Source organism: Pristiophorus japonicus, chromosome 4 (assembly GCF_044704955.1).
Source record: "Pristiophorus japonicus isolate sPriJap1 chromosome 4, sPriJap1.hap1, whole genome shotgun sequence".
Lineage (NCBI taxonomy): Eukaryota > Metazoa > Chordata > Chondrichthyes > Pristiophoridae > Pristiophorus > Pristiophorus japonicus.
In genome coordinates this window covers 257,618,274-257,633,498 of record NC_091980.1, presented here as the reverse complement: position 1 = coordinate 257,633,498, position 15,225 = coordinate 257,618,274, and positions in this window count along the sequence as shown.

Here is a 15,225-nt window from a genome sequence, read left to right as displayed (position 1 = left end):
GCTTGATTTCCACGCTCTCCCTCATCATGTGAGGTACCGCTCACGCCTTGTGGTAAATGGGTCATGCCTCTGGGACCAAGTGGATCCGCACCTTTGCCCCGGAAAAGTTTCCAACGCCTGGCTCAAAAAGGGAAGGAAATTTGTGTAGAACCTGGGTACATGAAGCCTCATTGACATGTGATAGCGTTCGGATGTCGTCCCAGTTCCAGCGGATTTTGCCCAGCCAGCTCCTTCCAAGCAGTGTGGGGCCATCGCCCGGGACAATCTAGAGCGGTAGATCATGCACCGTGTCCTCGTAGGTGATCTTGACCATGGCGCTGCCCAGGACAGTGATAAGCTCTTTGGTGTACGTTCTCAGTTTCGTGTGGATGGGGCTCAGGGTTGGTCTGAGTGCCTTGTTGCACCACAGTCTCTCAAACATCTTTTTACTCATGATGGATTGGCTAGCGCCAGTGTCCAGTTCCATGGCTATGGGTAAGCCATTCAATTTTATATTTAGCATTATAGGTAGACATTTCATCGACAATGTGTGCACCCATGTACTTCAGCATCAGGCTTGAAATTGCTTTGGTCCACCATGGACCGATCTTCCTCTGCCACGTGGTAGTTAACAGGTTTTGCAGAGCTTGCAGCTCTTCTGCAAGCATGAATGGGCTGAATGGAAGCCTCCACAATGCCAAAAAGTGTGAATTGCCTTGCATTCATCCTTTATTGCGGACTCTGAGTCATCTGGGTCACCTGAGGCCTGCTGGGAGTTGCAGACTCGTGGTTTCTGCCCTGTACATTTCTGCTCACAAACACAGTTCCAGTTAATTTATGAACATTGCTAGCACTTGTGTGCTGAGAGATTTGATTGGTGTTATCACTGCTGGACATAAACGCCTGTGCTATCGCAATGGTCTTACTGAGGGTCGGTGTCTCTACAGTCAAACGTTTTTGTAGGATGGCCTCGTGGCTAATGTCCAGTACAAAAAAGTCTCTGAGCATTTGCTCCAGGTAGCCATCAAACTCACATTGTCCTGCAAGTCGCCTTAGCTCAGCAACGTAGCTCGCCACTTCCTGACCTTCAGATCGCTGGTACGTATAGAACCGATATCTCGCCATCAGCACGCTCTCCCTCGGGTTAAGATGCTCCCGAACCAGCATACACAGCTCCTCATACGACTTATCTGTGGGTTTCACTGGAGCCAGAAGATTCTTCATGAGGCTGTAGGTCGGTGCCCCGCAAACCGTGAGGAGGACCGCCCTCCTCTTTGCAGCACTTCCTTCTCCATCCAGCTCGTTGGCTACAAAGTACTGGTCTAACCGTTCGACATAGGCTTCCCAGTCCTCACCCTCCGAGAACTTCTCCAGGATGCCCACAGTTTTCTGCATCTTTGCATTGGATTCGTGTACTCGTCGCCAGTTGTTGTGTTCGTAACACAGATGAAACTGCACACACGGACGTTAAACTAACAGTGACCTCAGTCTTGTTCAAGACACTCCAGAGTGAGTAACAGGCCTTATGGGCCGGCTTATGTACAGTGCTCCCAAGGGATGCTGGGATCCCTTGGGACTTCAGGGGATGCGCTCCCTGGTGGCGGAACATGGGTGTGCGTGCTTTACAGATACACAACAGGCACTAACATTGTCCGTGTATGATTATGTAACCCGCCACAGACGAGGCACTGAGAACTGCGCTGATGCCCTCAGTTGGCTGCCATTGCCCACCACCGGGGTGGAAATGGCGCAACCCGCAGACTTGCTTCTGGTAATGGATGCTTTTGAGAATGAAGGGTCACCTGTCACGGCTCACCAGATCAGAACCTGGACTAGCCCAGACCCTGTGCTATCACTAGTAAAAAGCTGCATCCTTAATGGGAGCTGGTCGGCGGTTCCCGGGGAAATGCAAGATGCAACTAAGCCGTTCCACCGACTTAAGGATGAATTGTCCATCCAATCGGATTGTCTCCTAAGGGGGAAGCACGTGGTTTTGCCAAAAAAAAGCAGGGTGACTTACACAGTACCCACCCAGGCATAGTCATGATGAAGGCTATCGCCAGGTCGCACGTTTGGTGGCCCGGTATTGACTCGGATTTGGAGTCATGCGTACATCAATGCAACACTTGCTCACAGTTGAGCAACGCACCCAGGGAGGCCCCACTGAGCCTGTGGTCATGGCCCTCCAAACTGTGGTCCAGGGTACACGTAGATTTTGCTGGCCCTTTTCTGGGAAAGATGTTTCTAGTAGCAGTGGATGCTTACTCTAAATGGATTAAATGTATAATAATGTCATCATGTACGTCCACTGCCACCATTGAAAGCCTCAGGGCCATGTTCACCACCCATGGTTTGCCCGACATGCTTGTTAGTGACAATGGACCATGTTTCACCAGCTCGGAATTCAACGAGTTCATGACCCGCAATGGCATTAAGCTTGTCAGGTCTGCCCCATTTAAGCCCGCATCCAATGGTCAAGCGGAACGGGCAGTCCAAACCATCAAGCAGAGCTTGAAACGCATAACGGACTGCTCCTTGCAGACCCGGTTATCTCGGGTCCTGCTCAGCTACTGGACGTGCCTCCACTCGCTCACCGGGGATTCCCCTGCAGAATTGTTAATGAAAAGAGCACTCAAAACCAGGCTCTCCTTAGTCCACCCGGATCTCAATGATCACGTAGAAACCCGGCAGCACCGGCATAACGTGTACCACGATCGCGCGGCTTTATCGCGTGACATTGAGCTTAATGATCCGGTGTTTGTTCTCAATTACGGTCATGGTCCCAAATGGATTGCTGGCATGGTTTAGGCAAGGAGGGGAATAGAGTGTTTGTTTTTAAACTGTTGAATGGGCAAACGTGCAGAAAGCACTTGGATCAGACCAAACTGCGATTCACTGACAACCAAGAACAGCTTGAAGAAGACTTTACCATCATTGATCCACCCACACACACCCAACCAGCAATCGACCTCGCTGTCAACCACGAGGATGAACCCACAATGCCTGACAGTTCGATCAAACCAGCCGCACCGCAGTGCAGCAATGATTCAACCAACTCACCCATGCCAGGACGTCAACTCAGTCGATCGACCCGGGAACGCAGAGCGCCAGATCGCCTCAACCTGTAAATAACTTGTACTTCGGGGGGGAATGATGTCATGTATGCAAACCTCACCAATGTGTAAAACTTGCCACTAGATGGCACACTTGTGGGAGACCTAAGGGTCGCCTGTGCACCCTGGGCAAGCAGGTATAAAAGGCAGTCCACCATGCTGCTGCCTCACTTTGGAGTTACATTAAAGAGACCAAGGTCACAATGGTTTGAGCTTACAACACAGTCTCATGGAGTTATTCTGAACTTAACAATCATGATTTCGGTTAGGCCCAATATCAATAAAAAGAAAGCCCGTGGGGCCGGAATTGCCCCTCTCCTTCAGGCCTGTTACCAGCGCAAATCGGCGGCCATGCTGCGGAGTGGAGTGGCCGCTGACTTTTGGTGGAATGGCCGCTGCTAGCCCGATTGCCCTCCCGAGCTTTCCTGGTGATGCTCCGAACCCTGCCTTACCGCTCCGCTGCTGCCGATCGGTGTTAAGCGCGTTATCACCATGCGCACCTCCGATTGAACCCCTTGACGGCGACATTCCCTCGTAAAATCTTCAGCCCGCCCGGTGGTGCCAAAACATTTTCCCCGGTGCTCCAGTGAGGCTGTGGACTTCTGCAGCGGCGGTAGGATTTCCCTTAAAGGCGAGGGCTAATTGCCGCTGCTGCCACGTTTCTTTTGTCGGCCGACTGCCATGTTGGCCCGACAATTGTGCCCCAGGGTTCGGCCGGACTGCCGACAGGCAGCCTGGCACCCCTTCTTGGGTGTCAGGCTGCTGGCCCAACCGAAACCCTCCCTGGTGGCCCAGTGGACCGAAGTTTAAAAATAGCGAAGGCTCTCCCCTTTAAGTGAAGGGGAGAGCCGTGATGACGTCATTGAGGCGATGACTCCGCACTGTCCCCAATTTCCGCCCCTCAGTTGCTGTCACTGCCCCCATTTAAACCGAAATTCGGATCAAAATAAAACAAAACAAAAGCGCCCAATTTTGTGAAAGAGTTGACCTGGTCCGCAACTGCAGTAAAAACCACCGAAACAGGGTGGGAGTGCCCCGTTTCAGGTGGGGGACAATTTGAACCCCCGCATCTCTTAAAACAAGATGCAACCTCTTAAATTGAGGACTTCATTACAATGCTGCAGATTGGGAGGAGAAAGTGACGGATTGCTTTGGCAATCCTTAAAGGGATCGGATATTCGGCTTTCGGGGTTTTTCGGCAAAAATGGTAGCGATACATGAAACTTACCAGTTTCGCTGCGCTACCATTTTTAGGCCGAACTTTCGGCCTTTACATGGTAAAGGAGGCATTGCATAAACATTCGTGATGCAAAACGTGAGTTTCAGCAACTTTAGTCCAGGGCCGAGAGCGCTACAAGGGAGGGGGGGGGAAATTCCAAAAAACATTTACAAGATCCATAACTATCTACTCATTGCAAAAAAAAAAAAATTAAATACTTTAACTTACCTTTTTTGCAGGTTTTCATGACCTGGAAGAGGGGACAAAGTGTAGTGTAACAAAATTTGCAGATGACACAAAGATTAGTGGGAAAGCGGATTGTGTAGAGGACACAGAGAGGCTGCAAAGAGATTTAGATAGGTTAAGTGAATGGGCTAAGGTTTGGCAGATGGAATACAATGTCGGAAAGTGTGAGGTCATCCACCTTGGGAAAAAACAGTAAAAGGGAATATTATTTGAATGGGGAGAAATTACAACATGCTGCGGTGCAGAGGGACCTGGGGGTCCTTGTGCATGAATCCCAAAAAGTTAGTTTGCAGGTGCAGCAGGTAATCAGGAAGGCGAATGGAATGTTGGCCTTCATTGCGAGAGGGATGGAGTACAAAAGCAGGGAGGTCCTGCTGCAACTATACAGGATATTGGTGAGGCCGCACCTGGACTACTGCATGCAGTTTTGGTCATCTTTCTTAAGGAAGGATATACTAGCTTTGGAGGGGGTACAGAGGCGATTCACTAGGCTGATTCCGGAGATGAGGGGGTTACCTTATGATAATGGATTGAGTAGACTGGGTCTTTACTCGTTGGAGTTCAGAAGGATGAGGGGTGATCTTATAGAAACATTTAAAATCATGAAAGGGATAGACAAGATAGAGGCAGAGAGGTTGTTTCCACTGGTCGAGGAGACTAGGACTAGGGGGCACAGCCTCAAAATACGGGGGAGCCAATTTAAAACCGAGTTGAGAAGGAATTTCTTCTCCCAGAGGGTTGTGAATCTGTGGAATTCTCTGCCCAAGGAAGCAGTTGAGGCTAGCTCATTGAATGTATTCAAGTCACAGATAGATAGATTTTTAACCAATAAGGGAATTAAGGGTTACGGGGAGCGGGCGGGTAAGTGGAGCTGAGTCCACGGCCAGATCAGCCATGATCCTGTTGAATGGCGGAGCAGGCTCGAGGGGCTAGATGGCCTACTCCTGTTCCTAATTCTTATGTTCTTATGTTCTTATGTACCGCTGCTGGCAGGGCTGCACCAACAGGTTGCTATTCTGGGTGTGGCGGACGGGTTGGGAGAGAGCCGAAAGTCAGTCGCAGATGCAATCCGCATTGTTGCACGTCGGCGCACCTCTCCCCGGTGGTACTTGGAAGCGCCGCCGCAAACAGGTACCCGAGGATCCCGCCCGGGCTTTGTGACCGGGTTTTCGGGGCGGAGAATCAAATCGCGGCGAAAACTCGGTCGCAAAGCTCTCGAAAATCCGGTCCTAGGGCACAATGATTTTCAGACCATTACCTGGAGATTTTTTTCGAGCAAGCACAGAGATATTCTATTCCCTTCCAGTAAAACTGAAGTGCAGGCCCGAACAGAGAGTCGGGATAAATGGTTCATTCTCTGGTTGGCAACCAGTAACTAGTAGCGTGTCGCAGGGATCAATGCTGGGACCCCAACTATTTACAATCTATATTAACGACTTGAAAGAAGGGACTGAGTGTAATGTCGCCAAGTTTGCTGACGATACAAAGATGGTAGCGAAAGCAATGTGTGAAGAGAACACAAAAAATCTGCAAAAGGACATGGGCTGAGTTGGCAAAGATTTGGCAGATGGAGCATAATGTTGGAAAGTGTAAGGTCATGCACTTTGGCAGAAAAAATCAAAGAGCAAGTTATTATTTAAATAGAGAAAGATTGCAGTACAGCGGGACCTGGGGGTACTTGTGCATGAAACACAAAAGGATAGTATGCATGTAAAGCAAGTGAATAGGAAGGCCATTGGTGGCAAAAACATGAAGGCAGAATATTATCTGAATGGCGGCAGATTAGGAAAAGGGAAGGTGCAACGAGATTTGGGTGTCATGGTACATCAGTCATTGAAAGTTGGCATGCAGGTACAGCAGGCGGTGAAGTAGGCAAATGGCATGTTGGCCTTCATAGCTAGGGGATTTAAGTATAGGAGCAGGGAGGTCTTACTGCAGTTGTACAGGGCCTTGGTGAGGCCTCACCTGGAATATTGTGTTCAGTTTTGATCTCCTAATCTGAGGACGGACATTCTTGCTATTGAGGGAGTGCAGTGAAGGTTCACCAGACTGATTCCCGGGATGGCAGGACTGATATGAGGATAGAATGGATCGACTGGGCCTGTATTCACTGGAGTTTAGAAGAATGAGAGGGGCTCTCATGGAAACATATAAAATTCTGATGGGACTGGACAGCTTCGATACAGGAAGAATATTTCCGATGTTGGGGAAGTACAGAACCAGGGGACATAGTTTAAGGATAAGGGGTAAGCCAGTTAGGACCGAGATGAGGAGAAATTTCTTCACTCAGAGAATTGTGAACCTGTGGAATTCTCTACCGCAGAGAGTTGTTAATGCCAGTTCATTAGATATATTCAAGAGGGAGTTAGATATGGCCCTTACAGTTAAAGGGATCAAGGGGTATGGAGAGAAAGCAGGAACGGGGTACTGAGGTGACTGATCAACCATGATCTTATTGAATGGTGGTGCAGGTTCGAAGGGCCGAATGGCCTACTCCTGCACCTATTTTCTATGTTTCTATGGTATCTTGGATTTTATTGCAAAGGGGATGGAGTATAAAAGCAGGGAAGTCTTACTACAGCTATATAAGGTATTGGTGAGGCCACACCTGGAATACTGCGTGCAATTTTAGTTTCCATATTTACGAAAGGATATACTTGCTTTGGAGGCAGTTCAGAGAAAGTTCACTCGGTTGATTCCGGAGATGAGGGTGTTGACTTATGAGGAAAGGTTGAGTCGGTTGGGCCTCTAATCAATGGAATTCAGAAGAATGAGAGGTAAACTTATCAAAACGTATAAGATTATGAGGGGGCTTGACAAGGTGGATGCAGAGAGGATGTTTCCACTGATAGGGGAGACTAGAACTGGAGGGCATGATCTTAGAATAAGGGGCCGCCCATTTAAAATTTCTTCTCTCAGAAGGTTGTAAATCTGTGGAATTTGCTGCCTCAGTGAGCTGTGGAAGCTGGGACATTGAATAAATTAAAGATAGAAATAGACAGTTTCTTAAACGATAAGGGAATAAGGGGTTATGGGGAGCGGGCAGGGAAGTGGAGCTGAGTCCATGATCAGATCAGCCATGATCTTATTAAATGTCCCCTTATGTGCAGCAGTGCATAATCTTTCAATTAGGCACTTTACAGCCTTCTGGACTCAACATCGAGTTCAGCAATTGCAGACCATAACCTCAGCCCCAATTTTTTTTTTTACATGGCAGCTGTTGATGATTCTGCCATTTCCATTTACACCTCTTCTAGACTCATCTTTTGTTTCTTAACTTCTTCCATTGCCATCTCCTTGTGCCTTGCACCACCATACCTTTTGTCTTTTAATCTCTCCTGCCTTCCACCCTATCACAGACCTTCCTTTTTGTTCTTTTCTCCCCTCCCCCCCCCCCCCTTTCCCTGCCCCTACACTTGCTGACACATCTGTTACATCTCTAACTTCTTCCAGTTCTGACGAAGGGTCATCGAATTGTTTCTCACTCCACACCTACTGCCTGACCTGTTGAGTATGTCCAACATGTTTTGTTTTTATTTACTGCTGCAGACTAGAGGGTGATATCCGAACAAGTGAATGCCTCTCCCTAGTACATGTTTTTAATGCCATTAGCCATTTAATAATAGAAATTGGAGAGGCATGTAGAAAAAGCAAAAATTATTTTAATGAGAGACTTCCATTTTCATATAGACTGGGAAGAGCAGAGTAACTCAAGTCAAAAAGGTAGTTCAAGATAGTTTTCTGGAGCAATGTGTTCTAAAACCAACAAGAGGGCAGGCCATACTAGATTTAGCATTGAGTAATGAGTCAGACTTCGTTAATAATCTAACAGTAAGGGAATATTTATTTAACAGTGATCAAAATATGATAGAATTCAATGTTAGGTTTGAAAAGGAGAAACTTAACACAGTTACTAAGATTCTAGATTTTGGTATGGTTAACTTTAACGGGATGAGACAGAGACTGATGACAGCAAACTAGTCAAAATGATTGTTGGATAAAACTACAGATGAGCAGGTGTTCCCAAAAGCATTTAGCTTAATACAGAACCAGTATATACCTCGAATGGGAAAAAGCTCTACTTACCAATAAAATAGCCATGCTCGACAAAAGAGGTGAGAGATAACATAAAACTAAAGGAAAGAACATAAAAGTACAACAAATAGTGTAACTCCAGGGGACTGGGAGCAATATAAAGTATAACAAATAGTGTAACTCCAGGGGACTGGGAGCAATATAAAGAACAACAAATAGTGTAACTCCAGGAGACTGGGAGCAATATAAAGAACAGTAAAGGAAGACAAAAAGATTTGCAAAAAGGGAATATGAAAAGAAATTTGCAAGAGATATCAAGAGTAACAAAAAATTATTTTGCAATTATATTAGAAGAAAAAAGGTAGTCAAGGGTAATAGGCCCTTTAAAACAGATGGGGTAATATTGCAAATGAAAATAAGGAAATTGCAGACTTGTTGATAATGACTTTGTGTCAGTCTTCATAGTAGAGGTAGAGGATTACATAGCTGACATTCCAGGGAAATTAATAATGAATCAAGGATTGGAACTCCACTAAAGATAAAGTAAGCGAGGAAACAGTATTAGAAAAATAATGGCACTAAACATAAGAAATAAGAGCAGGAGTAGGCCATATGCCTCCTTGAGCCTGCTCCATCATTCAATAACAGCATGGCTGATCATCGACCTCAACTCAACTTTCCTGCCTATTCCCCATAACTCTTTTGATTCCCCTATAGTTCAAGAATCTGTCTATCTCAGCCTTGAACATATTCAATGATCCAGCCTCCACAGCTCTCTGGGGTAGAGAATTCTAAAGATTCACGACTCTCTGAGAGAAGAAATTCCTTCTCAGCTCCATCTTAAATGTGTGACCCCTTATTCTGAAACTATGGGCTAGATTTTCCACTTTTGTGCAGATCGCCCAAAAATGGGTGTTATTTCCGGCATGGGTGGTAAATATGGGTTTTCAGATCGTTGGATTCTCGCCCATTTTCAAACCCCCTAGTTTCCATTTTTTAAAGTGGGCGTTACCACGAGCGATCTGAAATGGGCGGTAGCGTTAAATCTCTGACCTTCTGCCGTAAAGTGTCGCCGTCCTTAGCAATGGCATGGAAACGCTCATTTCCCGCAATTCAAGAGGTCAGGGGTCATCATTACATGCACATAAGAGGAGACAAAGAGGGAGGGAGCAGAGAGGGAGTGAAGGCGTGTGTGGGTGTGGTGTGTGCTTGTTTGGCTGCTTTGGGAGGTAGGAGGGAGAGTTTCGAGTTTTATACAAAATTGTGAGAAAAAAGTTAGCTGTTACCTGCCAGATATTTTGTCTAATTTGATGCCTATAATGGAGGGAGTGGAGGAGGTGACCCAGCATGCTGTGGATACTGACGCTGACAAGAGCAGTGAGCTGGGAGAGGAACAAATGGGAGGACGAAAGAAAGTGAGGAGGTTCTCGGACGAGGCAAATGCCTCTCACATGCAGGAGGTCGAGTCACGCTGGGGTCAATTGACCCAGGGAGGATGTGGGAAGCCCACCCCAAAGGCCTACCAGACGATATGGGCCAAGATAGCCGAGGTGGTCTCGTCGGCGGCCAAGGAGGTGCGTGAGGGCAACCAATGCCGAAAATGATGGAACAACCTTGTCAGATCCGCCAGAGTAAATATTACATTTATTTATATGTACTTATATATTTATATAATTTGATTTGTAAGTGTCATGAGTGACTATAATCAAATGAGAGGTCTTTCACTTTTACCAGGAATGTTGTACTCAAAGCCTGCTGTCACAGTGTACTTTTTTAGGTAAAGAATGATCATTTTCATTATAATCATGATTACATCTGTCAGTTATGTGTTGTATCAGTCTCTGTGACAGTACCTAGCAATGATATCATGCAGTGATCTCATGCCATGTCGTCCTGTTGTTGCCTTTTACAGAAGAAGTTTTCGAGGAATAGGGCCGAACAGAGGCAAACGGGTGGGGGCCACCAGTCATCATCGACCTAACTGACATCGAAGAGTGGATGCTCGCACTCATGGGGTCCCACCCCCAGTCGGCCACGCAGGAAGCTGTAGAACCTGAAGTGATGCCACGTGAGTAAGGTATACACCATTGTGTGATGTAAAGTCAATAGATGCCACACCCACTCATCCGAACAATAATATATGATAGATAATTGCTAAAAGTGTCCTCTAAATAGTGCTGACCTCATGAGAATCATTGCAATTCAGAATGTGTTGATTGTCATGAAATGTGATGTCTATGATGATTTTGATAGCGATGGTGCTTTTGTCGTGCATATGCTGTGTGTAGCGCTGGACTCACCTTGTGATCCTAGCACCCCCTTCTCCTCTAATAACCTCACTTGTGTTTTGCAGCTCAGCCAGCAGCGCTTCCCCTAGCAAGACCACCGAGCCCAGAAGGTTGGGGCCTGGGGCTGGACTCGCTGAACGATCCTACATCTGGTGCTAAGGAGCACCGATTCTCGCCCGTCAATCTGCTGGGTCTGTTCTCTACGGATGACAGCGCGGACTTTGAGGAGCCTGCATCGCCCGGCTCCAGAAGGCATTCGACCCCAAGGCCATCTAGCGCTCCTCTGGCCATTCCCACCTCCACTCTGGAGGTACCGGGCCCAAGCACCTCGCCACAGTGCACCCCAGTTGTCCCCAGGACAGCGCCGACCCCGCGGAGGTTTTGTAGACGCGGCAGGTCTGCTCCATAAGTGCCAGATGAGACCAGCGACATGGTAGAGTTGTCCAGAAGGACTATAGACATAGGTTACCAGATCCTCCAGACACTGGGGGGCATATCCCGATAGCTGGCCAGCACCTCCGGCACCATGATGGAGTACGTTCCATGGATGGCAGAGGCCCTGGAGGCTATAGCCAGGAACACTGGTGGCACAGGCCTCCCAGTGGTCCCGGAGCGCGACACTCCATCCCTCGGTTCCGCACCCCCTGCGCCAACAACACATGAGAGGCAGGAGCAAGATCTTGCTTCTGGATCTAAGAATGTTCCCACCTCGGTACCCCCCCGCCACCCCCCTCCTCCCGTATCCATGCAACTACCAGCTCTGCCTTCATCCCCTGCAATGAGGCGCCGCCTAAGGAGCGCCTCGGCCAGGCGCGTGGAGAGAGGAAGGGAAGGGGTAGAGGTGAGGGGAAGGGGTAGAGGTGAGGAGAAGGGCGGGGCGGGAAAGTGAGGTGCATGTCCGCAGGTGATGGCTTGTTATATCTCCCTCTGGGTGTATGCAATTTGTTGTAAGGTATGGGGGGAGGGGGCCACCCTGTTGGTTTGCATTTGTGTTCGGTGTTGCTGGACATGTTGACCATTTGATTGATCTCATTGTTCTAAAATGTGTTGTGGGGTGGGGTGTTTTTGACCATTATACTTATGATTTCAGACCAATGGTCGTATTAAATGTTTTTTATTTAACATAACCTTGCTGCGCATTGCCTCAGATAGCTGGATCGTTACACACTTGTGATTGCTTAACATGAAAGGGTATAATTAAACTTAACTTGAATCAACTTAAACTTTAACTGGCACCAAGGTGATGCCCGCCATTGATATCTGAGCTGCACACACAGCAGTGTGTCAGCTTTGTCAATAACAGCAACGTTCTTTCAGGCAAAGTGCTCATTTATGAGCTGCTGACATAAGAGTCCTGCAGCTGTGTAGGCACCACAGGCCCTTTCCTGCGATCTAGAGGGGGGCATGGGCATGGTTGCAGATTCAGCCTGATTGTCTGGCCTGAGGTCAGCGTCCAGCTCCTTGTCCTCTTCCTCTCTCTCCTGAGGTGGACCATCAGTCCCTTCTGGCAATTCTTGCCCCCTCCTGATCGCCAACTTGTGCAGCATGGAGCACACGACCACGAATTGAGCTACCTGTTCAAGGTTTTTTGTAGCTCTGCTCCTGAGTGCTCCAGGCATCTAAAGTGCTGCTTAAGCATACCAATGGTTTTCTGGACCACATTGCGTGTTGCTCTGTGGCTCTCCTTTGTATCGCTTCTCGGCCTCGATGTGGCTGTCACGCAGGGTGGTCATCAGCCAGGTGGCTAGGCCATATCCTTTGTCACCAAGCATCCAGCATTGACCTTATGGCTGACTGTTAAACATGTCAGATACAGTGCTCTGACGCAGGATGTGAGACTCATTGATGCTGCCCGGAAACTTGGCATTCACTGCCATAATTATCTGGTTGTGGTTGACAACGAGTTGGACCTTCAGGGAGTGAAATCCTTTTCGGTTGCGAAAAACCTCTGCATCCCGAAAAGGTGTCCGCATGGCGATGTGCGTACAGTCTATTGCTCCCTGCACCCTTGGGTAGAATCCTAGAGCCCTGTCAGTCTGAGCCTCCGTGGTTATAGGGAAGCTGGTAAACTCCATCCTACATGCGTACAGGGCTTCAGTGACCTGTCTAATGCAGCAATGTGTGTGTGGCATGCTGAGATATAATGCAAATGTCGACCGCGGAGGCCTGAAAGGAACCCGACACGTAGAACGACAGTGCCACGGTAACCTTGACCTCGACGAACAGTGAGGTTCTGAAAGTGCTGGCAGGCTGCTGATCTACCCTAATGAGTTGGCATATCTCACTGATAACTATTTTGTGGAAGCGCAATCTCCGAAGGCAGGTGTTCGCGGATAAGTTGAGGTAAGACCACTTCTCCCTGTAAGTGCGGGGGGTGTATCGTCTGGTCCTCCTCATCAGTCCGGCACATCTTAGATTGGGCACATAATGCTGTGGATTAGACGTTGTGCCAGTTGTACTCTGCAGTCTCTGCATTGTCATCAAGGCAGGCTGAGAAATGGCTGGCCCCATTCTAATAACTATAAGTATAATGCCGATTGATCCCAAGCAATAAATTTCCTCACGAAGACACCTAAAGTAAAATCCAATCGTCCACAGTATGATAAGATGCCTGTTCAGATGGTCACATCATCTGAAAAGAACTCCAGAACTCCAAACTCCCCCGAAGTTGAAGCAGTCTTTTCAATGAAGTGACCTGCGATTTATAAAATGGCGTCCACACTGCTGTGATTAGTTCAGATCAGTTCAAGTTTTTCAGAGCGGTGTTTTCGGCGAGCGAGATTGTGGGCGATATGTGTGAGGGGTGCTGAAAATTACGCTGGGCGATATACTGGGCGTTAGTTTCGACAAACGTGATGTTTACGACAAAAAAAAGTGGGCGGTCGGTTATTATTGAATCTTGGCGTTCATGACGTGCCGAAAGTAACGCTGGACGATATTATGGGCGTTGGGTTCGCCCATTCTGATGATTCCATCCAAAAAAAGTGGGCGGGCAATATTATTTTTTATCAGCGTTACGTATATGCAAAAGTAATGCTCGGCTATAAGTGACCGAGAAATGGGCGTCAGTTTCCAGTTTGTGGCTAAATGGGCGATATATGGACATTACACCTCATTTCAGCATTAAAATGTTTTAATAAGATCATCTCTCATTCTTCTAAACTCCAATAATTACAGGCCCAACCTACTCAACCTTTCCTCATAAGACAAGCCCTTCATCCCAGGAATCAACCTAGTGAACCTTCTCTGAACTTTCTCCAATGCAAGTATATCCTTCCTTAAATAAGGAGACCAAAACTGTACACAGTACTCCTGGTGTGGCCTCATCAATACCCTGTACAGTCGCAGCAGGATTTCTCTACTTTTATAGTCCATCCCCCTTGCAATAAAGACCAACATTCAATTTGCCTTCCTAATTACTTGCTGTACCTGCATGCTAACTTTTTGTGTTTCATGAACGAGGACACCTAGATCCCTCTGTACCATAGCTTTTTGTAATCTTTCTCCATTTAATGTGGTCACAGTCCCCAAAGGTTTAGGAAAGGACAGTAACTGTTCATAAAATCCTAGTGCCACACATGATGGAGGGTGCCCTCAGTGTGAAGACGGGACTTTGTCTCCACAAGGACGTGCGGTGATCACTGCTACCAATCATCTTCTTCTTAATCAGTCCCCCGGAGTCGAGGATGACTTGCTTCCACATTAAAATGGGTTCTAAGGTGACTGATGAGACCGATGTGGGATCTACAGGCTATGTCACAGGTGGGGCAGACGGTGGTTGAAGGGACGGGTGGGCAGGGTGCTTGATTTGTCTGTTGTTTGTACTTGGGTTCCGTGTGCTCCCGGCGAAGTGTTCGCCACCTTCTCGGATGCTTCTCCTCCACTTTTAGCGTTCTTGGGCCAGGGATTCCCAAGAGTCGGTGGGGATGTTATATTTTTTCAAGGAGGCTTTGAGGGTATCCTTGAAGCGTTTTCTCTGGCCTCCAGGGGCTCGCACTGTCATGACGTAGCTTGGAGTAGAGTGCTTGTTTCGGACGTCTAGTATTGGGCAGTGGACAATGTGGCCTGTCCATCGGAGCTGATCGAGTGTGGTCAATGCCTTGATGCTGGGGATGTTGGCCTGAGAGAGAATGCTGACGTTGGTGTGCCTATCCTGCCAATGAATTTGCAGGATTTTGCAGAGGCAGCGTTGGTGGTAATTCTCCAATGCTTCGAGGTGCTTACTGTATATAGTCCATGGCTCTGAAGCATATAGGGGGGTGGGTATCACCACTGCTCTGTAGACCATGAGCTTGGTGCCGGGTTTGAGATCCTGGTCTTCGAGCACTCTTTTCCTCAGGCGGCC